This window comes from Protopterus annectens, chromosome 2.part0, assembly GCF_019279795.1.
Source record: "Protopterus annectens isolate FY-2018-M chromosome 2.part0, PAN1.0, whole genome shotgun sequence".
Lineage (NCBI taxonomy): Eukaryota > Metazoa > Chordata > Ceratodontiformes > Protopteridae > Protopterus > Protopterus annectens.
This window is the reverse complement of record NC_056728.1, coordinates 489891061-489906393: the sequence shown is the minus strand read 5'-3', so window position 1 is coordinate 489906393 and position 15333 is coordinate 489891061. Positions and strand designations below refer to the sequence as shown.

Below are 15333 nucleotides of genomic sequence, written 5' to 3'. Positions count from 1 at the left end.
TAACCATTCAGCCACCCTCCCAACCCAGGAGCCATTTCTCCCCTAACTCACCCAACATCATATCTGCAGCAACTTATCTGAGCATACTGTTTTCCCTGACTTTACTCTTCTTTCTTCATGGCTTATGTTTGGGGCATTATAAATTCTGTGGATTTTTCTTCATTGAGAAACTGCTGGAAGTACTCCTTCCATCTGCCTTTGTCCTCTGCACTGGTGAACAGGTTGTTGCTGGCCACCCTTATGAAGGATGTCTGATGACTGTCTTTATATTTCTGTCATTGCCTGAGAACCTGATAGTTTTTGTGCCATCTACTTAGTCACTTTGCAGAAGCTGGTAGAGTGCCTTGCTCTTTGCTATTGCATCTGCACATTTAGCATCTGTTAGCCAACCAGTATTCCTTCTTCCATTTCTGCATTCCAGCAGCAGCTTTTCTTATTGATCATATTTCTATACTTGGCCCAGAGTTCTCACACATGCTCTTTTCAGGCACTTTCATTCTTCTTCAGCTCCACGTATTTCCCCTCTTCTTGAGGTGATGGGACATAAGTACAAATATGTGATAGAACATAGGTACAGATGTATGGTTTATTTTTTAACAGTTTTCATTAACTCTAACATTACATAAATTGCTCAGTTAGTGCCTTCCCTTACTCGATTTTCCCCTACTCCTCCTGAACATTATTCTGCATATATTTTTCTCCACAAATTCCTTTTATTTCAAACTTCATAGAAGGCTGCACACTGATCAACAGGTTGATTAGTGCTCTCTCAGTGTAAAAAACTTTAACAACTTAAAAAAGCCATTAAATACTGTCGGTTTTGGGAAAACTCATGTATTGGCTTTGCGGCTTAAATTTCTCAGCTGCTTGTCTTCATTTCTGCACAAAATACAAGGGGTTGGGATGCTTTCTCTGGCTTCTGCAGTAGGCTGACATGAGCCCTACTGCAGCTTTAATTGTGCTAAGGCTGTATGCTCAGGCATTCATTTAAGTATGATGATTTAGCTTAGGCTGTCCCACTGAATGATTTGCTCAGGCGTGTCATCCTGCCTGTCCACTTCTGCAGAATATCTGGTGAAAGTATTCTTTTGTCATCTGTCTTGCGAGCAATTTGTGAGGACTTCCAGAAGAGAAAGCTAGGCTCTCACTACCCAAGAAGTCCTTTGAGACCTGCCTTGCTCCTTTTATGTGCTTCCAGGACAGTCCAACTGCAAGGAATAAAAAGCTTCCTTGCCAAGTTTTAGATGTCATCACCATTGGGTTCATCTTAAATTGTTAAGTTCTTCCTTAGAAAAAAATCTGCAAATTGTGCAGGCTCTCTCTGCAGAACTCCAACTCCTCAGAAAAGCCACAGAAAATCTCACGTCTTTAGAAGAAGACCAGTCATGAATCACCCACCTCTTTCTGGCTCAAAGTCACAAAAAATTCAATTTTTTAATGGATTTCATCAACTTCAGGGAGCACATCCATTATCTCAGTATGTTGACTCATGAGAATGAGGTCTTGCATCTGTTGCTGCAGGACACCAGGTCACTGTCATTAGTTGTGATGTCTTCTTCTGGTTCATCCATGTTTAGGGTCTTTAAAAGAATTTTGACTGTGCCTGAAGTGTTTGAAATATTGAATTAAGCCTTGCAGGAGATGGACCATCTTGTGATCTCCTACATGAACAAACGACTCCTGGTAGCCTTGCTGAGACACTTGATGGTATTTCTAGAAAGGGTGTTCTGTAGTTGAGGTCCCCATGGTGACCTTGAAAAGGAACCTGTCTTCTCTGATTCCATTTCAGAAGATTGCCTTCACTGGTGCGCAGGGCAGGATGCTGTACAGTAATGACTATTCCTGCTCATGGATAGGACCCTGGAAGTGCATTGCATTTGGCAGTATGAGTGAGAATGCATTCTGAGCCAAGACTATTCTGGGCTTTATGGGCATTCCAGTCTACATAGTGTCATTTGTATGCCTTAGGTGTGCAGGTGTTGCAGGGATGTACATGGTGTAAATAGTTGCAAAACTACTCTAAGCTCACAGTATTTCTTTAGTGTTAGACCCATGGTGAAGAACCCTGGAGTGGTAGACATTCCCTACCAGTTTTCAAATGGGTCTCCTATTCTTGTAGGCAAACCCATTGTAATTTCTAATAATGGATGCTTTGCTGCTGTGCTGTGGAACTGACCTTGGCTCATTCATGTTTCTGGAGAAATGGCTTATGCTGAAATGAGAACTCCACATCAATTTGTTGAAGCTAGAACTAGTTCTCTTGACCATAAAAGTCTTGCAGTGAAAGCTGGTTTGGGACCTCTTCATACTTAGTTCGACAAGCAGTGTGTCATGTTGTACCTAAACAAACTAGGGAGTATGCGTCCGTATTCTTTGTACATACAGCTGTTGCATGTCTAGCACTGTGCCTTAGATAAGGGGTATCATTTCCAGCAGGCGACATCCCACTGGAAGTGAACATCCACTTGGTATTACTGATCAACTTCTCCAGTCCTTTAATGGAGTTGTGGATTCAGAATCCATCTGCGGCTCTGGTCTTTCTGAAATAGCTGTTGCAGAGATCAGCTGGTATTCCACTCGAAAGACTGCATTGCTCCCCTCTTCTGCTGGATGCAGTAGAGCAAGGATGAGTTCTTGCTGAATGCATCCTCCATTGTGTTGCATGGGAGTTTCTTGTATTGCTTTCAGATATGCTGTTCCTCACCACAAAATTCAGGGAAGAAAGATTGGGCTGATTCTCTTTCACAGTGGTAGCCAAAAAATAATGGTTTCAGGTTTCCAGAGAAAATGCTCATATTTCTAGGCAAGGGTAATTCTCCATGGTTGAGCAAACAACTGATAGGAGTCAAACCCTGATGCACTTTTTGTAGACTTGAAGTTCCATTTGGACTTCGCAGTAGGATTTCCTAAATGATTGAGGATGGCAGGAAACCTTCTACCAGACAGGCTTAACTCTGCCATTGGAAAAAAAGAGGCTTTGTTAGCATGCAGCAGTACCAGGTTCCACTCTGTTCATTCCATTTGCAGGTTATCCTCACCTATTTTAGTGACTTGTATTAGTTTGTTCTCAGTTAATCCAACTTGGAGTGCACATGTTTTTTTCTGCCTGTCATAACTTTGCTGAGCTCATATTTATGGTTCTTCAGTGGCTGTTTCAGCAGTTTATTAAGGAAATGCTGAATCTCCCCCTACCTTTTTAAATTATGTGAATTTCATAAGTGGCAGGCCTGCTTGCCCCCCCTCTTGAAACAGCTGGTTTATCATTGCTTAGAATCATTTTTATTTATTTACTTAAATGGACAAGCAAACTGGTACAAGACCCTTTTCAGCTACAATCTGGATCAAGAGGCAATAAATGCAATAGAAGGTATATAAAACAATCATACTGACACACTATGTAAAATAGTTTGGATAAATATTGTATCTCACTCAGACATTGTTGCTTAATGAAAAAGACCAGTTGGCATAATGGTTAAGATCTTTGTCTCCCATGCACAAGGTACTACGTTTGATCCTGACCTCCAGCCAATGCCTGTTTGGCATTTGCAAGTCCTCCCATTGTCTCTGTGGTGTTCCTGCTACCTCAGAAAAAACATGCTGACTGTTTTCATGTCAAACTCACCAATGAATGGCGCTGTGGCCAGCAGGACAGACTCTACATGGTCCCCTATAGGGGGAAGAGTTGTACAGACCAACTGCTTTAGGCATCTACATTGGTGTGCAGTATCCTCAAGATAGAAAACACGGATCACAGACTGTGCACAGTGGCAGGGCTAGCTACTCGACTGTAAAATATGGCTCTAGGTGATTTGATCATGTTGCAACCAAATGGACATGGGTATTTTCTGGTGATAAGTGGGCTGAGGACCTGGACTACTACAACCTACACCAGGGACTCGTGCAAATGGGGGAGGGGTGTATGTGCCCCTATTGGCTAGGTAGTGTGCATGCCTGCCATAAAGCCTTGCAGCTCTGGGTTAATAAGCTACTGGTCAGCTGGTGTCTAGTTGCCCAGCCTGGGTTACCTGGGGTAGCTCTGTTGAGCGAAAATCTTAACGTAAAACCAATCAACCTGCCAAACATGAACTGAGAATTACTGCACTGAAAGTAGGTTCACTGACAGGACGCAGCTTGGAAGTGGATGTCATGATACAGAGGAGGCTGGACATCCTGTGTATCTAGGAGACAGGATGGAAGGGCAGCAAAGTCATTTGGCATGGGATCCAGGGTCTACTACTCAGGAGATGAGCAGGCTAGAAATGGTGTGGGAATTGTGGTGAAAGAGAGGCTTCAGAAGGCAGTGAGGGGATGTCATCAGAACTAGTGACAGACTCATGGCAGTCAGTCTTCAGTGTAATGATAGAGCAGTATTCATAATCTCAGCCCTACAGCAGAGTTATGATAGTGAGTAAAAGAGTGCAATTAGACAGCAGTTGCAGGGCCTACTAGATGAAGCAGGACAACATGAGTTGATGTTGATAATGGGGGACTTGAATGCACATATCAGGACAGACAGAACAGGATACAAATACTGCCTGGCTTCACATGGTTGGGGAAAAAGGAATAAAGTAGTGGAGGCCATTCTAGACTTCTGTCTGGCAAAGATGGCTTGATAGTAGTGAACACATGGTTCAGAAAGAGATTGTCAAAAGATCACAGGAATGACCAACATGCAACTAAGGTAGACTTCCTCCTAGTAAGGAAAAGGCACTGGGTAGAATCAGTGATTGCAGTCTTCCCTAGTGAAACAGTTGGCCCACAGCATAAAACACTGGTTGCCACAATCAGCTGCAAGCAGTTGTCACAAAAAGCTCTAAGGTCAACAGAGACCAGTCTGAAGAGCTGGAAGTTGACTGGAGAAAAAGCCCAACAGTTCAAGGAATTACTCGGGACTCTAGCACCCCAAGAAGTGGAGGAAATAGGTGGAGATGAAGAATGGTAGTGCCTTAAAACAGCAAATCTGAGGACTACAGAACAGATATGTGGCCGAGCCAGGTATGGAAATAAGGTACATAAGGAAAGCTAGTGGTGGAATGCAAAAATCCAGGTAGTCAACAGACGAAAGAAGATGTGCAGGAAAAAGTGGGAGATAGAAACGATTGACCAGGCTAGTAAGCAGTATTGGTTGACTAACAAAGAAGCTAAGAAAGGATTGCAATAGCAAAGAACAGAGCATTGGAGGCACTCTACCACCTTCTGGAAAGATTGCAAGGCAAAAACTAAAGATAAAGAAGATAGTCAGACACCCTTCATAAGGGATGCCAGCAACAACTTGCTCACCAGTCCATAGGATATCAAAAGCAGAGTATTTACAGCAGTTTCTGAATGAAGAAAACCCCACAGAAGCTGTACTGAAGTTATACTACCCCAGACACCATCTACGATGAGAGAAGACTAGGAACCCACAATAAAAGTAGTAAGAATAGCACTACGGAAATGGAAGTCAGGAAGAGCAGCAGGGTCAGATGAAGTCACAGCAGATATGATAAAGATGCTGGGTGAAGTAGGGGAGACGTGCCTCCTGAGGGTACTTTTAACAGTGTGGAAAGAAGTATCCCAGATGACTGGAGAATAAGCATACTTGTGCCAGTGTACAAAAAGAAAAGGAGACATCCACATCTGTGGGCAGTACAGAGGCATCAAACTCCTGTCACATTGCATGAAAGTTCTGTAGAGGTTGATTGATAAACAGATATGCAGAGTGGTAGAATGTAAGATGGGAGATGAGCAGCTCGGATTCAGATCAGGACTCTGCACAACTCACCCGATGTTTACAGTGAGACAGACAGTTAAGAAGAAGCTGAAGATGAGGAAAGAGCCCAACTGGGCATTCCTAGACTTGGAGAAGGCATATGACAGGGTCCCAAGAAAGCTGATTTGGGAAGTAATACGGTAGTTCAAAGTCCCAAAAACATTGATAGAATTAGTGCAGCTATTTTAAAGGACCTGATATACGAACAGTGGGAGTGGGTGTGCACCACGGTTCAGCTCTGAGACCACTGCTGTTCATACTGGTGGTGGACTACGTTAACAAACAGGTTGGAAGGGACAGATCAACAAAGTTACTGTATGCAGACAATGTGGCATTACAGGCAGGCCCTGAGCAAAAATTTTAGCAAAGGATAGGGGAATGTAATGCAAAACTGAAGTCACATGGGATGAAACTAAGCACAAATAAGAGTGGTAATGGCAACAAATTGGGGAACTCAGAAGAAGCTAAGAATTGAAATAGAAGGGAAGGTAGAGGAACGGGTTAAATGCTTCAAGTATCTGGGAGGGGTGGTAGAGGAGAAGGGAAGTCTGAATGAAGAGGTCAAAGCTAGAATTAGAGGGGCTGCAGCTAACTGGCATACATACAGTGTCAGATTTTAGTGCATTACAGATGAAAGACTGCGGTGGTGGTGCTGCGTAGCGTTGTCGCCTCACAGTTAGACGTTGCCCATTCGATTCTCAGAGCGTCTTCTGTGTAGCAATATGCGTGAATGGGCGTTCCTTCGTTGAAGGTTGTGCATTAGGCCCGGCAAGCCAGTACGTAAAAATCTATGCCAATCATTAGCGGACCGGAGTTTCGCTGTGGCGACCCCTAACCGGGAAAAGCCGAAAGACACAAACAAACAGATGAATGCTAAAGAAGTTGAAAAAAAAAAAAACATTTGCATAACTTCACTTGCAAACGTTATACATCACCTGTAATTTTATGCACAGTCATTGTCAGTATAATACTACATAGCTCACTCAATTCCTGTCTTTCATCAAACCCCAGTCCGACTCCAAAACCCCATTCTGCATGCATTGTTTCCACAGTTTCCCTTTTTTTATATATAGTTTGCTCCCATCATTTCCAAAGATCCCATTTCCAGTTCTTTGTCTCTTTTACTATATTTACTACTTTCAGTATGGTTGTCCCAGACCCTAATTTCCAGTTTCTAGTAATTACTTTTCTGGCAGCCACCAAAATCAAACTCAGCAAGGCCCCTACCATGTGTAGGCAATTTGATTCTGCATCACAACTCAAAAAGATCATTTCCTTAGTTAAACCAATTTGCTCATCCCATATTTTTGACAGATTAGTTTGCAAAGAATTTTTAAATTCTGCCAACCCATTACACCCCCAAAAATATACTTCCAACCACCTCTGTCCCCCCCCCCCATCATATCCGCCAGCATCCACAATCCAAATGAGGAAAAACTGGAGTCTGTTGAGGTATAAAAACAGCCATGCAAACACTTCCAAGCTAAGACCCCATATGCTCCAGGCCCAGTTGCATATTTGTGAACCATACATTTAGTAAAGCCCCTCCCATTGTTTCTTTATAATTGCTTAACTAATCACTTTCCAATCCTTTGTAACTTTCTCTGATGGATTCCTATAGTTATCATGCAATATTTTACATGCCCTACTAATTATCCACTTTTCAACAGCAGCTTCTAGTCTGGACCCCACCATAAAATCCACCAGTGCTGGTCCCTCATCCAAGGTCTCACTATTCCAGTCTCCTTGCCCATACTGTGATATCAATTCTTGATGGGAAAGACAAGCTCTAGCATGAATGCTTGGCTTCTTCCCATTCTGTTACCTTTCCCTCTCTAATTATTTCCTCCCAATACCTTGGTTCCTTTGCCAGTTTTCTCCAGTAAATTCAAGCCCCCTTTTGCCTACTTTTTGTACCTCTAATTGCAGTCATCCCTATTGGCAAAATCTTTCATGTGGTTTTATTTGAATTAGTTTACAGGAGTAATTCAGTGATCCAATTTCAGTAATTGCCTGGAAGTTTCACTCGGTAATAGAACTGAATAAATGCTACAGTTCACTAATTATATGCATAATACATTTACAAAACAGTGGTGCACAGTACTGTTAATCATGCAAAGCAGTAGTAACGAAAATACCATGTTCTGTGTAGCATGAAGAAAAGGTGTACAGTACTGCTAATCATGCAAAGCAGTAGTAGTAACGAAAATACCATGTTCTGTGTAGCATGAAGAAAAGGTGCACAGTACTGCTAATCATGCAAAGCAGTAGTAACGAAAATACCATGTTCTGTGTAGCATGAAGAAAAGGTGTACAGTGCTAATAATCATGCAAAGCAGTAGTAACGAAAATACCATGTTCTGTGTAACATGAAAAGGTGTACAGTACTGCTAATCATGCAAAGCAGTAGTAACGAAAATACCATGTTCTGTGTAGCATGAAGAAAAGGTGCACAGTACTACTAATCATGCAAAGCAGTAGTAACGAAAATACCATGTTCTGTGTAGCATGAAGAAAAGGTGTACAGTACTGCTAATCATGCAAAGCAGTAGTAGTAACGAAAATACCATATTCTGTGTAGCATGAAGAAAAGGTGTACAGTACTACTAATCATGCAAAGCAGTAGTAACGAAAATACCATGTTCTGTGTAGCATGAAGAAAAGGTGTACAGTACTGCTAATCATGCAAAGCAGTAGTAACGAAAATACCATGTTCTGTGTAGCATGAAGAAAAGGTGCACAGTACTACTAATCATGCAAAGCAGTAGTAACGAAAATACCATGTTCTGTGTAACATGAAAAGGTGTACAGTACTGCTAATCATGCAAAGCAGTAGTAACGAAAATAACATGTTCTGTGTAGCATGAAGAAAAGGTGTACAGTACTACTAATCATGCAAAGCAGTAGTAACGAAAATACCATGTTCTGTGTAGCATGAAAAGGTGTACAGTAGTGCTAATCATGCAAAGCAGTAGTAACGAAAATACCATGTTCTGTGTAGCATGAAGAAAAGGTGCACAGTACTACTAATCATGCAAAGCAGTAGTAGTAACGAAAATACCATATTCTGTGTAGCATGAAAAGGTGTACAGTACTACTAATCATGCAAAGCAGTAGTAGTAACGAAAATACCATGTTCTGTGTAACATGAAAATGTGTACAGTACTGCTAATCATGCAAAGCAGTAGTAACGAAAATAACATGTTCTGTGTAGCATGAAGAAAAGGTGTACAGTACTGCTAATCATGCAAAGCAGTAGTAGTAACGAAAATACCATGTTCTGTGTAGCATGAAGAAAAGGTGCACAGTACTACTAATCATGCAAAGCAGTAGTAACGAAAATACCATGTTCTGTGTAACATGAAAAGGTGTACAGTACTGCTAATCATGCAAAGCAGTAGTAACGAAAATAACATGTTCTGTGTAGCATGAAGAAAAGGTGTACAGTACTACTAATCATGCAAAGCAGTAGTAGTAACGAAAATACCATGTTCTGTGTAGCATGAAAAGGTGTACAGTAGTGCTAATCATGCAAAGTAGTAGTAATGAAAATACCATGTTCTGTGTAGCATGAAGAAAAGGTACAGGATTTACTGGGATATATGAGGTGAAACTGCTTAAGAGTACAACGTGACTTCACTAGTAGGAAAGCAGGTTGAAATGATTAGGGAAAGTGAGTTAAGTATGGAAAGTTAGATGGTACCTGTTCAGGAATGAAGGCTAGATTTACAGTGAATGTGTTGAGCCTGAAACATTTGCACTGTGAAGATTTTCCTAGAAACAGTGTTTGGAATGGAACTCATGACACAAGAGCAGATTTTTAAACATAGTTTAGCATAAGTTTTAGTCTTGATTTAAGAATAGAAACCGTGGTGACTACAGTGCAACTTAGTTTGTTTTGGGTAGTATAGAGAAAGGATGTTGGAAGATAATGCATGGGGATTTTAGGTGGGGATTCTTAGAAGCATTTACCTGCCAGAAATGGAAGGAGTCTTGTTTTAGATATTTTGAGAACTGGTAATAGTTTCATAGTTTCATAGTATAGTACTAGGCTGTCTGCCGTAGGGCATTTGTAAGCCTAGCCATAGTGATGTGGCTTTTGCCACCCCATGAAGTGGTACAAAAATGTACAGAATAAAATTAGAATACTGTGCCTCTGTCTAGTAGTGACACAATGAAGGTCCCCTTATATAATAGAATTAGTTTACTGTGCCCCTGTCTAGCAGTGACACAGATTTGACCCCTGGGGTAAACTTACAATCTCCCATCCACTCATCAAGATTTCTCTTGAGAGTCAGTGAGGGGCTCTACCTAATACAAACTGGGATCCTGTTCCAAAGCATGGGAAGCCTCTGGGTTATGAATCTATCCCTCCAGCATGTCCTATTCATACTTGTGCCGAGGTTTAAGTCTTTAGCTCTCGTGGTCCTGATGGATTTGGATCTTTTGAGGTGGAGCATGTCCATCAGATCCTGATTGGACATGGCCTTGTACGTCAGGCAGAGATAACCTCTGAGCAGGCGGTATGCTACTGAATAGAGCTGAAGTTTCTTTAGTCTGGCAGAATAAGATGTATGTTGGAGACCCTTGATCCTCTTGGTGAGGTACTTTTGTGGTCTGTCCAGCTGTTGCAAATGCCGGGTGAGGTACATACCAAATGGGGCATTGTACTCCATCATGGGTCTGATGAGGGAGGAGTATAGGTGTACAATGACATCCCTGGATCTGGATGTGAATCCCTTCATGATGAGGTGTGCAAGGTAGAATGTTTTTCTAACCACTTTGGCAACGTGGGTGTCAAATGAGAGGTCGCTGTCAACTTGGGTCCCTAGGTCTCTGATTACTTTTTCCGTACTCAGTGGGTTGCTGTCTATGTGATAATTTGTGGGTACTTTGTTTTTCCCAAAGGGGATGACTATACATTTTTTGGCATTTAGTTTAAGGCCGTGACTCCAGCACCAGTTGTCCGTTTCTGTGAGGCCTTTTTGTAGGATGCATGTGTCCGCTGGTGTATCGACTATGGTGCCTAGTTTGCAGTCATCTGCGAACTTTGTCAGCCACAACCCTCCCATGTTTGCTTTAACATCTGAGAAATAAATGCCGAACAAGAGGGGTCCCAGGACAGATCCCTGTGGGACACCACTTGTGACTGGCTTTGAGTCTGACATTGCTCCAGCGATTTTAACTTTATGGGTTCTGTCCTTTAGCCAGTTTGCAACCCATCTAGTGACATAAGGGTTTACGTTTAAGCTGTTGAGCTTATCTATGATTCCTGAGTGGGGTATTGTGTCGAAGGCCTTAGCCAAGTCCAGGTAGGCTGTATGGACTGCTTTGCCCTCATCAGTGGCTCTAGTGACTGTTTCGAAAAAGTCGACCAGGTTTCAAAGGCAGGATCTGCCCTTCACAAAGCCGAACTGGGTGGGGTCAAGTGTCTGTAGGTCCCCTATGTCTCTGTTTATGAGTTCCATAATGATTCTTTCCATAGCTTTGCAGACCAGGCTGGTTAAGCTTATGGGGCGGTAGTTTCCAGGGTCTGTAGAGGTACCCCCTTAGTGGAGTGGGGACCACTGTTGCTGTACGCCACTGTTCAGGTACATATCCCGAAGTAAGGCTAAGGTTAAATAGCATTTTTATGTGTGGGTTTAGCTCCTCTTGGAGTTCACATAACACGGGATACCGTCAGGTCCCATTGATGCTGTGTTTTTAGCTTTGTTTAGGGCGGTTCAAACTTGGACATCTGAGATGACAGGGAGATTACATTCAGCTGAGATAAGTATTTCTTCTTTTGGGGGTGAAGGAGGGGAGAAATTTGCACTGAACCTGTCAGCCAGAATGTTGGCAATATCTGTGGGTTCAGTGTATTTTTTGTTGTTGTGAACTAACTCTGAGCATATCTGAGGGTTTCCGCCCAGGTTTCTAGCATAGCTGAAGAAGGCTTTGTGGTTATCTTTAGTGTCCTTAGTGATTTTTCTCTCAAAGTTGGCCTTGGATGTTTTCATGAGAGAACGTAGTTTTTTGCTAATGTTGATCAGAGATGTCTTCCCTTCATGGGATTTTGCTCTGACATGCAGTAGCTTCCTTCTTTTGTTATACAATTTGTTAATGGCTGAGGTCCACCAGACAGGATGCTTGCCTTTGGGGGAGTGTGACTTGGATTTATTTGGGATTGCATGATCCATGCATTCTTGGAGATGTCCATAGAAAGCATTTGTGAAAGATTCGGCATTGTGGGATGTGGTATCCACTGGCACAGTGGGCTTAAAGGATACCATCTCGGTCTTAAGAAGAGTGAAGTCTGCTTTTGAGAAGTTTTTCACTGTGGTCTTTTGTGCTGGGGGTAGACGTGGGATATGTATATCCAGGGTGATTAGTTTGTGGTCAGATCTCACTAGTGAGGGGTATACTTCCGGTGTGGAGCATTTTATCCCCATGTTTGTGATTATCAGGTCTAGTATATTATCTCCCCTAGTGGGAGAGGTGACTAGTTGTTCCAGTGCATTTGAATTTATGAATTCTAGGAACCATTGGGCTAGGGTATTGGGGCTAGAATAATGTACCCAATCTAAGTTTGGGTAGTTGAAGTCTCCCAGTATGATAGTATTTTGTGATACATTCATATCCTCCAATGTCTTCAGGAAGGCTGAGTGGGGTTCCTGAGATTGGGAGGGTGGTCTGTAACATGCTACCAGTTGTATAGCAGTTTTGCCTATGGTTAGTTGCACCTGTATGGTCTCTGATGCTTCTTGTGTTGCTACTAACCTGGAGGTGTGGGTGTCCTTGATGAATATGGACACTCCCCTTCCCTTTGTGGTTCAGCCTGGGTTTTGGGGCCGAAAAGCATGATACGAGGTATAGCCTGATAGCGCTGGGGTGCACTCAGGAGCCTTGAACCAGGTTTCAGTTACTGCACAGAAGTCGATGTTCTCCATGCTGAGGAGTGCATCGAGTGCCTGCATCTTGAGATTTAGACTTCTGGCGTTGAGCAGCATTACCCTTAGTTTTTTTCCATTTTTGTTTTCTAAGGAGGTGGGTTTGTCTTTTGAGCCTTGCCTAAAAAAGGCACTATGGGGGTGGCAAGAGCCTTAGCCAATATCCGGAAGCCCAGTGGTGACAGGTGTAAGCCATCCCTTGCGAAGCAGCGTGGCTTGTCCAACATGTCATCCCAGGCAGACAGACATTGGATCCTCTTAGAATGACACCAGTACTTGAGCCAATTATTAAAGCTGATCATCTTGTCTTTGTATTGTGGTATCATTCTTGGTGAGGGCAAGATGTTGCTCAGGGTCAGGGTCATACCAGCCTGGGCTACATAATCGGAGAGCTCCTCTATGTCTCTTTTCATGTAGTCCAGAGAGGTACGTCTCAGGTCATTCACGCCAGCATGGACAATGACGGAGTCATATTTGTACTTGCTTTGGAGTGACTTGAGTGCGTGTGTTATGTGGCGGATCCTAGCTCCCGATAGCTCACAGTCACCCTCTCCTTGTTCAGCCTGGTCAGCGGGACAGTGTGTCTGACTATAGAGTCACCTATTACTAAAATCAGACATGGTGTTTGACCTTAAGGGCTGTGATTGGTTGACACACTGATTTATTGAAGTATGTGTTGCATGCGCTTTGTTTTGAGGTGGTGGATTTTTGGATGTCTGCTTTGGGAGCCTCTGTTGTTTTGGTAAGTTTTTTATTAGAGCCTCCGAGTATGTCTTTGTGTTTTTATGTGTTTGGTTTACAGTTGTGGTAGGTCTATGTGGGACTGGGATTGCTGTGTGTGTGGTTTCCATCTCCCCCTGTCTGGTCATGCCAGCCCTGAGTTGAGAGAGTTCAGCCTCCAGTTTGGCTATAAAGTTGCATCTCTCACATGTATTTGTGTTTGTTGGGAGGAGGAGAGGGTTGTCTGTGTACATGAGACAATTGTAGCATTGTCTCAAGATACCCAGATTGACCAGCTGAACTGAAGAGGGTGCCAGTAATCTACCACTCGACATGCTAGAACAGTATAAGGGAGTGCTGTACCTTTAAGGGAAGTGGATATTCACAGGGGTGGTAGGTAGATGTAGTGCTTTACTTAGTATGAGAGTGCTATGAGAACAGTGCTAGGCTTATAATATAGTGAGTAGTCTGATTATACTAAGAGTAGAGCTTCCTTCAGGGAAAATTTGAAGAGCAGACTTGGCGGAGCCAGAAGAAGTTTAATCTTGTTTAACCGGCGCTGCGCTATGCGCACAACTGCGCAAAGCCGTGCAAACGCAGATTTTAAACAGGGAACTACAAAAGAGCTAGAAATGGTCCAAAACAACCAATTACTACAGCTTCTTGTACTGAGGTCACTTCCTACAGGGACAGGTAGGCTGCCCAAGGCTCCCCACTCCCACTGGTGAGCAAAGAAACTTCCTTCTATCCAAGTAAGGTAATGGACAACACAGGAACTACACCACAGCCCAGAATACAGCAATGCCTGTAAACTGGTCTAAACTAGTCGAGGAGAGGCGGGAAAACGAGGATTATTTATTTATTTTTTTTTTTGATAGAAACACACAGAAAATGCAGAAACAGTGATAAATCAGTTACACAGGCTAGCACACTTTAGTGGGCAGCCTCCACAGTTAAATTAAACAAACAAACAGACAAATTTTCGATCAAATTCGACTAAAAAGTAACTTTAAGTGCAGATTTTAAAATAATGCAGCAAACAGTTAAAAAACAGTTCAAGCTAGTTCAGGGTAAGCTACAGAAGCTATTCCAAGTGAAAAAAAGCAAAGATATTAAATCCAGAGGAGTTGATGCTCAATGATGGGCTGAGGTAATGAATCTTAATATACAGTTTGCTGCTGTTTGAGTTTTTTTTTTATCCATGAAGCCGTGAGTAGTAGAATGATAGTATTTGATCTGGCCATAACCTCAGGTATTTGGATGTGGGAGTATCTTTGCGAGGCTTTCTGATGTGGATCTATGATGAGCTAGTTTTTGGGGACTTAAAGCTATGTTTTGGGTGATTTCAAAAATCATGCTTTTCCTTTTTTTGTTAAGGTTGAAACTTGTGTTGGGTCTTTTTAAAGTTGTCATTTTATTGTTAATGGGAAGCATTGAATCTGTACATTACCACATCATCTTCATAAAATATGATTAGTGAGTTCAGCATTCAGCTGGTAACTTGGTTATAAAGTTGTTAGAAAAGTAGATAACTTAGTTTTAACCCTTATGGAGCCACGTAGGTTTATGGGTTGGGTGGAGGATTGAAAATTTGCTATATTAACTTAGAAAACACTGTTTAATAGGTAGTCTGCAAACTACTTTTCAATTTTTTTTTCTGATCCCTGCAGCCATGAGGGCTTCAAGAAGACTTGTTAGGCTAGCACCACTGGCACAGAAGGAAAAAAACTGTGACTTTGGCCCTGGTGACCTGAGTTTGATTAGAAGCTGATGCACCTAACAGAGCTGGCAGGGGAGGATGGGTATGCCAGCTCTTGGAGGGGGGCAGGGTGGAGCTGGCCATGCAAAGGCCACAGTCGTTCAGAGGAGAGGTGATGCTAGTCCATAGCCTGGGAGTGTGCAATGGGCTTACCAAGCCACAGCCTGGTGTTA

At 42.6% G+C, this 15333-nt stretch overlaps 1 protein-coding gene across 1 annotated transcript in view; it reads left to right on the top strand.

The window, feature by feature from the left end:
• Nucleotides 1–15333, top strand: part of AGTPBP1 (ATP/GTP binding carboxypeptidase 1) — a 2804614-nt gene that overhangs the window by 1720782 nt on the left and 1068499 nt on the right. The window lies entirely within an intron of this gene.